Source organism: Lipotes vexillifer, unplaced genomic scaffold (genome assembly GCF_000442215.2).
Source record: "Lipotes vexillifer unplaced genomic scaffold, Lipotes_vexillifer_v1.1 scaffold101, whole genome shotgun sequence".
In the NCBI taxonomy this organism is placed as follows: Eukaryota; Metazoa; Chordata; class Mammalia; order Artiodactyla; family Lipotidae; genus Lipotes; species Lipotes vexillifer.
In genome coordinates this window covers 398,694-408,981 of record NW_006790811.1, presented here as the reverse complement: position 1 = coordinate 408,981, position 10,288 = coordinate 398,694, and the positions used below count along the sequence as shown (strand labels likewise).

Below are 10,288 nucleotides of genomic sequence, written 5' to 3'. Positions count from 1 at the left end.
GTTAAAACAAAAAAAGCAATTTGATTTTAAAAATAAAGAATAAGTGGGAAAGATAGTTGGAAAGGTAGGTTAAGGTCTCCTATGAAGAGGCAGTGGGAGAGAGTAGACGAGTTTGAATGTTTGGCTGGAGAGTCTGGATTTTATATTTAGGCAATTGCACAACTTGGGAGGTATTTGAGCAAGAGAAATTCTGGTGCTTGTTTGGGATGATGTGTCTGGGTCAGGCAGAGAAAAGGGAGGGCTGAGGCATCAGTGACCAGAGTGCCATACCTACCCAAATCAATATTAGAATTTGATTGACAAGAGCCTAAAATTCCCATGTTGAGATTTAAACCACTCAATTGCTCCAGAGAATAATCCATGTTGACTTATATTTCACCCTATCCCCAAAAAAGCAATTGGGAGAATAATATGCAAAGCCCCCAAATCTTATACTTGTACAAATTGGAAGCAGTGGGGGATAGACAAAGGAGAGGAGTTGGGAGGGGAATATTGCAGGACTGAGCCAGGTCCAGGAAAGTGGAAGTTGCAGTTATAGGGATTTTTTCAGATGAAAGTTCCCACAAACAATGCTGGAAGACTCTGAGTATCTGTAAATAGTAACTTTTATTTGAGAACCTCTCCTTCTGGAGGGTACTTGCTGACCGTTTAATCTCAGAAGATGACCTCATCTGAGCCAGTTGCCAGATCTTATCATGATCCTTCAAATAATCACACAATGGCAATGAGAGCCAACCAGGGATGACTCGTAACCAGCCCTGTTCATTGGAAATACCTGGGGCTTGTGAGCTGGTCACTGGGGTGATTAACAAAACATTGGGGGCTTCTAAATAATTTTGTAGTGTTGCTTATTCACAACTGAGGACCAAAAGCCATACTTCTGTTTGTGATTGGCAAAGTGGTCTCAACATATCTGTCCTTAGTCAGACAACTTCAGAAGATGCTCTCTCCCCATACTTCTAACTTCTCTCCAACTCAGACAGAGTTATGAGGGGTGGTCAGACTAGGTGGAGCTGGGGCTGGGGACGTTGTTCAAGATGCAGTTTATTAGATTAATTTTTGGCAGGAAGAACATAAGGTTGATCTTCACACCATGAAACTCTGTCTGGAGAACAAGGCTCTCAGGGGCCATTGCTGCTCTCCCTGCTGGAAGGGCTTGAGAATCTATTACATGGGATGAACGATATGAACAGAGCAAGAATTTTATTCCTGCTTCAAAACCCCTTGAGTCACTGTATTTCCAAAGAAGGGGCTCATTTCATAAGACTCCAAGGAAGTGGGCCCTGGATTTCTAATAAGAGGAGGAAATATCATGTTCTTTTAAAATTATATTTGGTATTGTGTTGTAAGAACTGTTTAGATATTAACCTCTTATAGTATATATCATTTGCAAATATTTCCTCCCATTCAGTAGGTTTTTTCCATTTTGTTGATGGTTTACTATACAAAACTTTTTAAGTTTAATTAGGTCCTACTTGTTTATTTTTGTTTTAGCTTCTTTGCCTGAGGATACCGATCCAAAGCAATGTTGCTATAGCTTATGTCAAAGAGTGTTCTACCTATATTTTCTTCTAGGAGTTTTATGGTTTCTGGTCTTACATTTAGGTCTTTAATCCATTTTGTGTTTATTTTGGCATATGGTGTGAGAAAATGTTCTAATTTCATTCCTTAACTGGTAGCTTCCCAGTTTTCCCAGCACCTCTTATTGAAGAGACTGTCTTTTCCCCATTGTATATTCTTGCTTCCTTTGTTGTAGGTTAACTGACCATAAGTGCATGAGTTTATTTCTGGGCTCTCTATTCTGTACCATTGATCTATGTGTCTATATTGTGACAGTACCATACTGTTTTGCTTCCTGTAGCTTTGTAATACAGTCTGAAGTCAGGGAGTTTGATAACTCTAATTTTGTTCTTTTTCTCAAGATTGCTTTGCTATTGAGGGTCTTTTATGGTTCCATATAAATTTTAGAATTATTTGTTCTAACTCTATGAAAAATATTATGGGTATTTTGATACGGATTGCATTAAATCTGTAGATTGCTTTGGGTAATATGGGCATTTTTATTAAAATTTTTTCAACCCATGAACATGGGCTATCTTTCCATTTCTTTGTGTCATCTTCAATTTCCTTCATTAATATTTTGTAATTTTCCTATTTTGTAGATGGAGTAAATCACCTTCTTGGTTAAATTTACTCCTAGGTATTTTATTCTTTTTGATGCAATTTTAAATGGGATAAATAAATAAAGCTTCAATAAAGCTAAAAGCTAGTTGCTTGAAAGATAAACAAAACTGATGAACCTTTAGCCAGACTCAAGAGAAAAAAAAAAGGGAAAGGGCTCAAATCAATAAAATTAGAAGTGAAAAAGGAGAAGTTAAGTGACACCACAGAACTACAAATGATCATAAGAGAATACTAAAAGCAACTATATGCCAATAAAATGGACAACCTAGAAGAAATGGACAAATTTTGTAAGGTACAATCTTCCAAGATTGAACCAGGAGGAAACAGAAAATATGAACAGACCAATCACAAGTACTGAAATTGAAAGTGTGATTTAAAAACTTGCAACACTTCAAGATGGTGGAGGAGTAAGACATGGAGATCACCTTCCTCCCCACAAATACATCAAAACTACATCTACAGATGCAGAGTCCGTGGACCCGGCTGCGAGGTGGCCACTTGAGATGCTCCAGCCCACACTGGGCCTGGCCATGGCAGCCCTCCATCCACCTCACATGATCTCCATCTTGGCTCCAGTTTTTTATATCCCGCAGAAGAAGTTCGGCCGGTGGTGGCCCCAAAGCCCAAAGTGAATCCTTTCCAGCCTGGTGACAGTGAGCCTTCCTCGGCCGCTGGGGCCCAATGTGCACAGATGGGCCGGGTGGACAAGATTCCCCCCACCACCCCCAGAAGACTTTCCCTTACCGCCTCCTCCCATGCTTGGGGAGGCCAATGATGCCAAGGGCACTCTGGGAGGTGGCTTCCCACCTCCTCCTCCCCCAATCGAGAAACCATTTCCCTCTGCGCCTTTAGAGAGGAGATCTTCCCAACCCCACTGCCTCTGCTAGTGGAGGAGGGAGGGCCTGAAGCCCCCATACAGCTCCCACCACAGCCCAGGGAGAAGGTGAACAGTACTAATCTGGAGATCGACTCTCTGTCTTCATTGCTGGATGACAAGACCAACAATGATCCCATCAAAGCCTGGGTGTCATCTGGATAGGTATCACCACCAGTCATCACTCCATTCATTTCCAAATCCAGTTCTAAGCCTGCAACTGGAGGCACAGCACCTCTGCCTCCCTGGAAGTCCCCTTCTAGCTCTCAGGTTAAGCCTCAGAGCCAGACACATTTCGATGTGCAGCCCCAGCCCCAGCCCCAGCTCTAGGCCAGGCCTCAGGTCCAACTCCATGTCCAGCCCCAGCTCCAGGCCCAGCCCCAGCCTGTGCCTTTGGTTAACACCCAGCCTCAAGGTCCCCATGCCCCATCTCCAGCCACCAAGTTTTCTCCAGTGACTCCCAAGTTTACTTCTGTGGTTTCCAAGTTCAGCCCTGGAGCTCCAGATTGACCCAGGTCACAGCCCAATCAGAAGTTGGGTCCCCCTGAAGCTCTCTCTTCCACTGGCACAGGCTCCCCTCAGCCCCCCAGCTTCACGTATGCTCAGCAGAAGGAGAAGGCCCAATTGCAGGAGGAGCTGCACCCAGCGCCCCCACCAGCTAAAAACCCAAACCAGGTGTGCCCCTCTGGGGCCCCAGGACTTTTGACTCTGAAAGAGGTGGATGAGCTGGAGCAGCTGACCCAGCAGCTGATGTAGGACATGGAGCATCCTCAGAGGCAGAACGTGGCCATCAACGAGTTCTGTGGCTGGTGTCACCAGCCCCTGGCACATGCTCAACCTGCAGTGCACGTTCTGGGGCAGCTGTTCCACATCACCTGCTTTACCTGCCATCAGTGTGAGCAGCAGCAGTAGGGACAGCAGTTCTACAGCCTGGAGGGGGCGCTGTACTGTGAGGGCTGCTATACTGACACCCTGGAGCACCTGTGGGCAGCCCATCACTGACCACATGCTAAGAGCCACAAGCAAGGCCTACCACCCACAGTGCTTCACCTGTGTGGTCTGTGCCTGCCCCCTTGAGGGCACCTCCTTCATAGCAGACCAGGCCAACTGGTCCCACTGCGTCCCCAACTACCACAAGAAGTATGCTCCCAGGTGCTCCATCTGCGCAGAGCCGATCATGCCCAAGCCTGGCTGAGAGGAGACTGTGTGTGTGGTTGCTCTGGACAAGAACTTCCATATGAAGTGCTACAACTGTGAGAACTGTGGGAAACCACTGTCCATTGAGGTGGATGACAACGGCTGCTCCCCTTGGCTGGCCACATGCTCTGCTGGAAATGCCACACTGCCAGAGCCCAGACCTGAGTGAGGACTGGCCTCCTTTTGACTGCAAATCCATTCCCCATTAAGCAGACCACCCACAATGACACCACCATCTCTTCACCCTCCCCACAGTTATTTTTTGATGTCTAACACCTCCCTCCATACCAACCTCCACCTCAGTATCCCTTGTGCCCTGATTCACGGACCCAACATGGCCTAGGGCTTCAGAGTCCCTGGCCTGAGGTTCAGTCCTCTCCAATTCTGCAGGGACCACCCACCATAGTCTAGGTACCCCACCTTAGCAGGCACCAGACTGACTGCTGCTGCTTTCACTGATGCACTGATGCTCTCAACTGGTACTCGAGCAGCCTCTTACTCTGCTCGCTGAGGGCCAGGAAACGTCCTGACCTGCTGGGAGGCTGGGCTGGGCTCATTAGCCTAGATGTTCCCAACCCCTGTGCTGTCAGGTTTTTGCTACAGCTACAAATAAAAGATGTTTTCCAGAAAAAAAAATACATCTACATGTGGAACAACTCCTACAGAACACTTACTGAACGCTGGAAGAACTCAGACTTCCCAAAAGGCAAGAAACTCCCCACGTACCTGGGTAAGGCAAAAGGAAAAAGGAAAAACAGAGACAAAATAGTAGGGACAGGACCTGCACTTCTGGGAGGGAGCCGTGAAGGAGGAAAAGTTTCCACACAATAGGAAGCCCCTTCACTGGTGGAGATGGGAGGTGGGCTGGGGGAAATCTTCAGAGCCATGGAGGAGAGCGCAGCAACAGGGGTGCAGAGGGCAAAGCAAAGAGATTCCTGCACAGAAGATCAGTGACAACCAGAACTCACCATCCTGAGAGGCTTGTCTGCTCACCCACTGGGGTGGGCGGGGCTGGGTGCTGAAGCTCGGACATCAGAGGTCAGATCCCAGGGAGAGGACTGGGGTTGGCTCTTGAACAGAGCCTGAAGGGGCTAGTGCACCACAGCTAGCTGGGAGGGAGTCCGGGAAAAAGTCTGGAACTGCCAAAGAGGCAAAAGACTTTTTCTTCCCTCTTTGTTTCCTGGTGCGGGAGGAGAGGGTATTAAGAGCGCTGCTTAAAGGAGCTCCAGAGACGGGCGCGAGCCGCGGCTAAAAGCGCAAACCCTAGAGACGGGCATAAGACGCTAAGGCTGCTGCTGCCACCACCAAGAGGCCTATGTGCGAGCAGGTCACTATCCACACCTTCCTTCCGGGGAGCCTGTGCAGCCCACCACTGCCAGGGTCCCGGGATCCAGGGACAACTTCCCCGGGAGAAGGCAGAGCGCGCCTCAGGATGATGCAACGTCACGCCGGCCTCTGCCACTGCAGGCTCACCCTGCATCCGCACCCCTCCCTCCCTGCCGCCTGAGCGAGCCAGAGCCCCCGAATCAGCGGCTCCTTTAACCCTGTCCTGTCTGAGCGAAGAACAGATGCTCTTTGGCGACTTACACGCAGAGGCAGGGCCAAATCAAAGCTGAGCCCCTGGGAGCTGTGAGAACAAAGAAGAGAAAGGGAAATCTCTCCCAACAGCCTCAGAAGCGGCGGATTAAAGCTCCACAATCAACTTGATGTACCCTGCATCTGTGGAATACATGAATAGAAAACGAATCATCCCAAATTGAGGAGATAGACTTTGAGAGCAAGATTTATTATTTTTTCCCCTTTTCCTCTTTTTGTGAGTGTGTATGTGTATGCTTCTGTGCTCCACAATCAACTTGATGTACCCTGCATCTGTGGAATACATGAATAGACAACGAATCATCCCAAATTGAGGAGGTAGACTTTGAGAGCAAGATTTATTATTTTTTCCCCTTTTCCTCTTTTTGTGAGTGTGTATGTGTATGCTTCTGTGTGAGATTTTGTCTGTATAGCTTTGCTTCTACCATTTGTCCTAGGGTTCTATCCGTTTTTTTTTTTAATTTTTCTTTTCTTAATAATTATTTTTTATTTTAATAACTTTATTTTATTTTATCTTACTTTGTTTTATTTTATCATCTTTCTTTCTTTCTTTACTTCCTTCCCTCCTTCCTTCGTTCCTCCCTCCCTCCCTTCTTCCTTCCTTCCTTTCTTTCTTTCTTTTTCTTTCTTTCTTTCTTTCTTTCTTTCCTTTCTTTCTTTCTTTCTTTCTTTCTTTCTTTCTTTCTTTCTTTCTTTCTCCTTCTTTCTACTTTTTCTCCCTTTTATTCTGAGCTGTGTGGATGAAACCCTCTTGGTGCTGCAGCCAGGAGTCAGTGCTGTGCCTCTTAGGTGGGAGAGCCAACTTCAGGACACTGGCCCACAAGAGACCTCCCAGCTCCATGTAAAATCAAATGGCAAAAATCTCCCAAAGATCTCCATCTCAACACCAACACCCAGCTTCACTCAACAACCAGCAAGCTACAGTGCAGGACACCCTATGCCAAACAACTAGGAAGACAGGAACACAGCCCCACCCATTAGCAGAGAGGCTGCCTAAAATCATAATAAGTCCACAGACACCCCAAAACACACCACCAGACGTGGACCTGCCCACTAGAGAGACAAGATCCAGCCTCATACACCACAACACAGGCACTAGTCCCCTCCACCAGGAAGCCTACACAACGCACTGAACCAACTTGGGACAGACACCAAAAACAACAGGAACTACGAACCTGCAGCCTGCAAAAAGGAGACCCCAAATACAGTAAGTTAAGCAAAATGAGAAGACAGAAAAACACACAGCAGATGAAGGAGCAGGATAAAAACACACCAGACCTAACAAATGAAGAAGAAATAGGCAGTCTACCTGAAAAAGAATTCAGAATAATGATAGTAGAGATGATCCAAAATCTTGGAAATAGAATAGAGAAAATGCAAGAAACATTTAACAAGGACCTAGAAGAACTAAAGAGGAAACAAGCAATGATGAACAACACAATAAATGAAATTAAAAATACTCTAGGTGGGATCAATAGCAGAATAACTGAGGCAGAAGAACGGATAAGTGACCTGGAAGATAAAATAGTGGAAATAACTCCTGCGAGCAGAATTAAAAAAAAGAATTAAAAGAACTGAGGACAGTCTCAGAGACTTCTGAGACCACATTAATCACATTAACATTCGAATTATAGGGGTTCCAGAAGAAGAAGAGAAAAAGAAAGGAACTGAGAAAATATTTGAAGAGATTATAGTTGAAAACTTCCCTAATATGGGAAAGGAAATAGTTAATCAGGTCCAGGAAGCACAGAGAGTCCCATACAGGATAAATCCAAGGAGAAACATACCAAGACACATATTAATTGAACTGTCAAAAATTAACTACAAAGAAAACATAATAAAAGCAGCAAGGGAAAAACAACAAATAACACACAAGGGAATCCTCATAAGGTTAACAGCTGATCTTTCAGCAGAAACTGTAAGCCAAAAGAGACTGACAGGACATATTTAAAGTGTTGAAGGAGAAAAATCTGCAACCAAGATGACTGTACCCAGCAAGGATCTCATTCAGATTTGATGGAGAAATTAAAACCTTTATAGGCAAAAAAAGCTAAGAGACTTCAGCACCACAAGATCAGATTTGCAAAAATGCTAAAGGAACTTCTCTAGGCAAGAAACACAAGATAACGAAAAGACCTACAATAACAAATCCAAAACAATTAAGAAAATGGGAATAAGAACATACCTGTTGATAATTACCTTAAATGTAAATGGATTAAATTTTCCAACCAAAAGACATAGACTGGCTGAATGGATACAAAAACAAGACCCATATACAGGCTGTCTACAACAGACCCACTTCACACTTAGGGACACATATAGACTGAAAGTGAGGGGATGGAAAAAGATATTCTATGCAAATGGAAACCAAAAGAAAGCTGGAGTAGCAATTCTCATATCAGACAAAATAGACTAAAATAAGGGCTATTACAAGAGACAAAGAAGGACACTACGTAATAATTAAGGGATCGATCCAAGAAGAAGATATAAAAATTGTGAATATTTATGCATCTAATGTAGGAGCACCTCAATACATAAGGCAAATACTAACAGCCATAAAAGGGGAAATCAACAGTAACACAATCATAGTAGGGGACTTTAACACCCCCCTTCACCAATGGACAGATCATCCAGAATGAAAATAAATAAGGAAACACAAGCTTTAAATGATACATTAAATAAGATGGACTTAATTAATATTTATATGACATTCCATCCAAAAACAACAGAAAACACATTCTTCTCAAGTGCTCATGGAACATTCTCCAGGATAGATCATATCTCTGGTCACAAATCAAGCCTTGGTAAATTTAAGAAAATTGAAATTGTATCAAGTATCTTTTCTGACCACAATGCTATGAGACAAGATATCAATTACAGGAAATGATCTGTAAAAAATACAAACACATGGAGGTTAAACAATACACTGCTTAATGACGAAGTGATCATTGAAGAAATCAAAGAGGAAATCAAAAAATACCTAGAAACAAATGACAACGGAGACACAATGACCCAAAACCTTAGAACTGCAAAAGCAGTTCTAAGAGGGAAGTTTATAGCAATACAATCCTACCTTAAGAAACAGGAAACATCTCAAATAAACAACTTAATCTTGCACCTAAAGCAATTAGAGAAAGAAGAACAAAAAAACCCCAAAGTGGTGCAGTGTTTGAGAGTCCACCTGCCAATGCAGGGGACACGGGCTTGTGCCCCGGTCCGGGAAGATCCCACATGCCATGGAGTGGCTGGGCTGTGAGCCATGGCCGCTGAGCCTGCCCATTCAGAGCCTGTGCTCCTCAATGGGAGAGGCCACAACAGTGAGAGGGCTGTGTACTAAAAAAAAAAAAACAAAGTTAGCAGAAGGAAAGAAATCGTAAAGATCAGATGAGAAATAAATGAAAAAGAAATGAAGGAAATGATAGCAAAGCTCAATACAACTAAAAGCTGGTTCTTTGAGAAGATAAACAAAATTGATAAACCATTAGCCACACTTATCAAGAAAAAAGGGAAAAGACTCAAATCAATAGAATTAGAAATGAAAAAGGAGAAGTAACAACTGACACTGCAGAAATACAAAAGATCATGAGAGATTACTACAAGCAACTCTATGCCAATAAAATGGACAACCTGGAAGAAATGGACAAATTCTTAGAAAAGCACAACCTGCCAAGACTTAATCAGGAAGAAATAGAAAATATGAACAGACCAACCACAAGCACTGAAATTGGAACTCTGATTAAAAATCTTCCAACGAACAAAAGCCCAGGACCAGATGGCTTCACAGGCAAATTCTACCAAACATTTAGAGAAGAGCTAACACCTATCCTTCTCAAACTCTTCCAAAATATAGCAGAGGGAGGAACACTCCCAAACTCATTCTACAAGGCCACCATCACCTTGATACCAAATCAGACAAGGATGTCACAAAGAAAGAAAAGTACAGGCCAATATCACTGATGAACATTGATGCAAAAATCCTCAACAAAATACTAGCAAACAGAATCCAACAGCACATTAAAAGGATCATGCACCATGATCAAGTGGGGTTTATTCCAGGAATGCAAGGATTCTTCAATATATGCAAATCAATCAACATGATACACCATATTAACAAATTGAAGGAGAAAAACCATATGATCATCTCAATAGATGCCAAGAAAGCTTTTGACAAAATTCAACACCCATTTATGATAAAAACGCTGCAGAAAGTAAACATAGAGGGAACTTTACTCAACATAATAAAGATCATATATGACAAGCCCACTGCCAACATCGTCCTCAATGGTGAAAAACTGAAAGCATTTCCTCTAAGATCAGGAACAAGACAGGTTTGCCCACTCTCACCACTCTTATTCAACATAGTTTTCTTAGTTTTAGCCACAGGAATCACAGAAGAAAAGGAAAAAATAAGGAATCCAAATCAGAAAAGAAGAAGTA

At 43.6% G+C, this 10,288-nt stretch overlaps 1 pseudogene; it reads left to right on the top strand.

The window, feature by feature from the left end:
- The first annotated feature begins 2,714 nt into the window (after positions 1–2,714).
- LOC103078582 (zyxin-like) lies at positions 2,715–4,420 on the top strand (annotated as a pseudogene).
- The last annotated feature ends 5,868 nt before the right edge of the window (positions 4,421–10,288 follow it).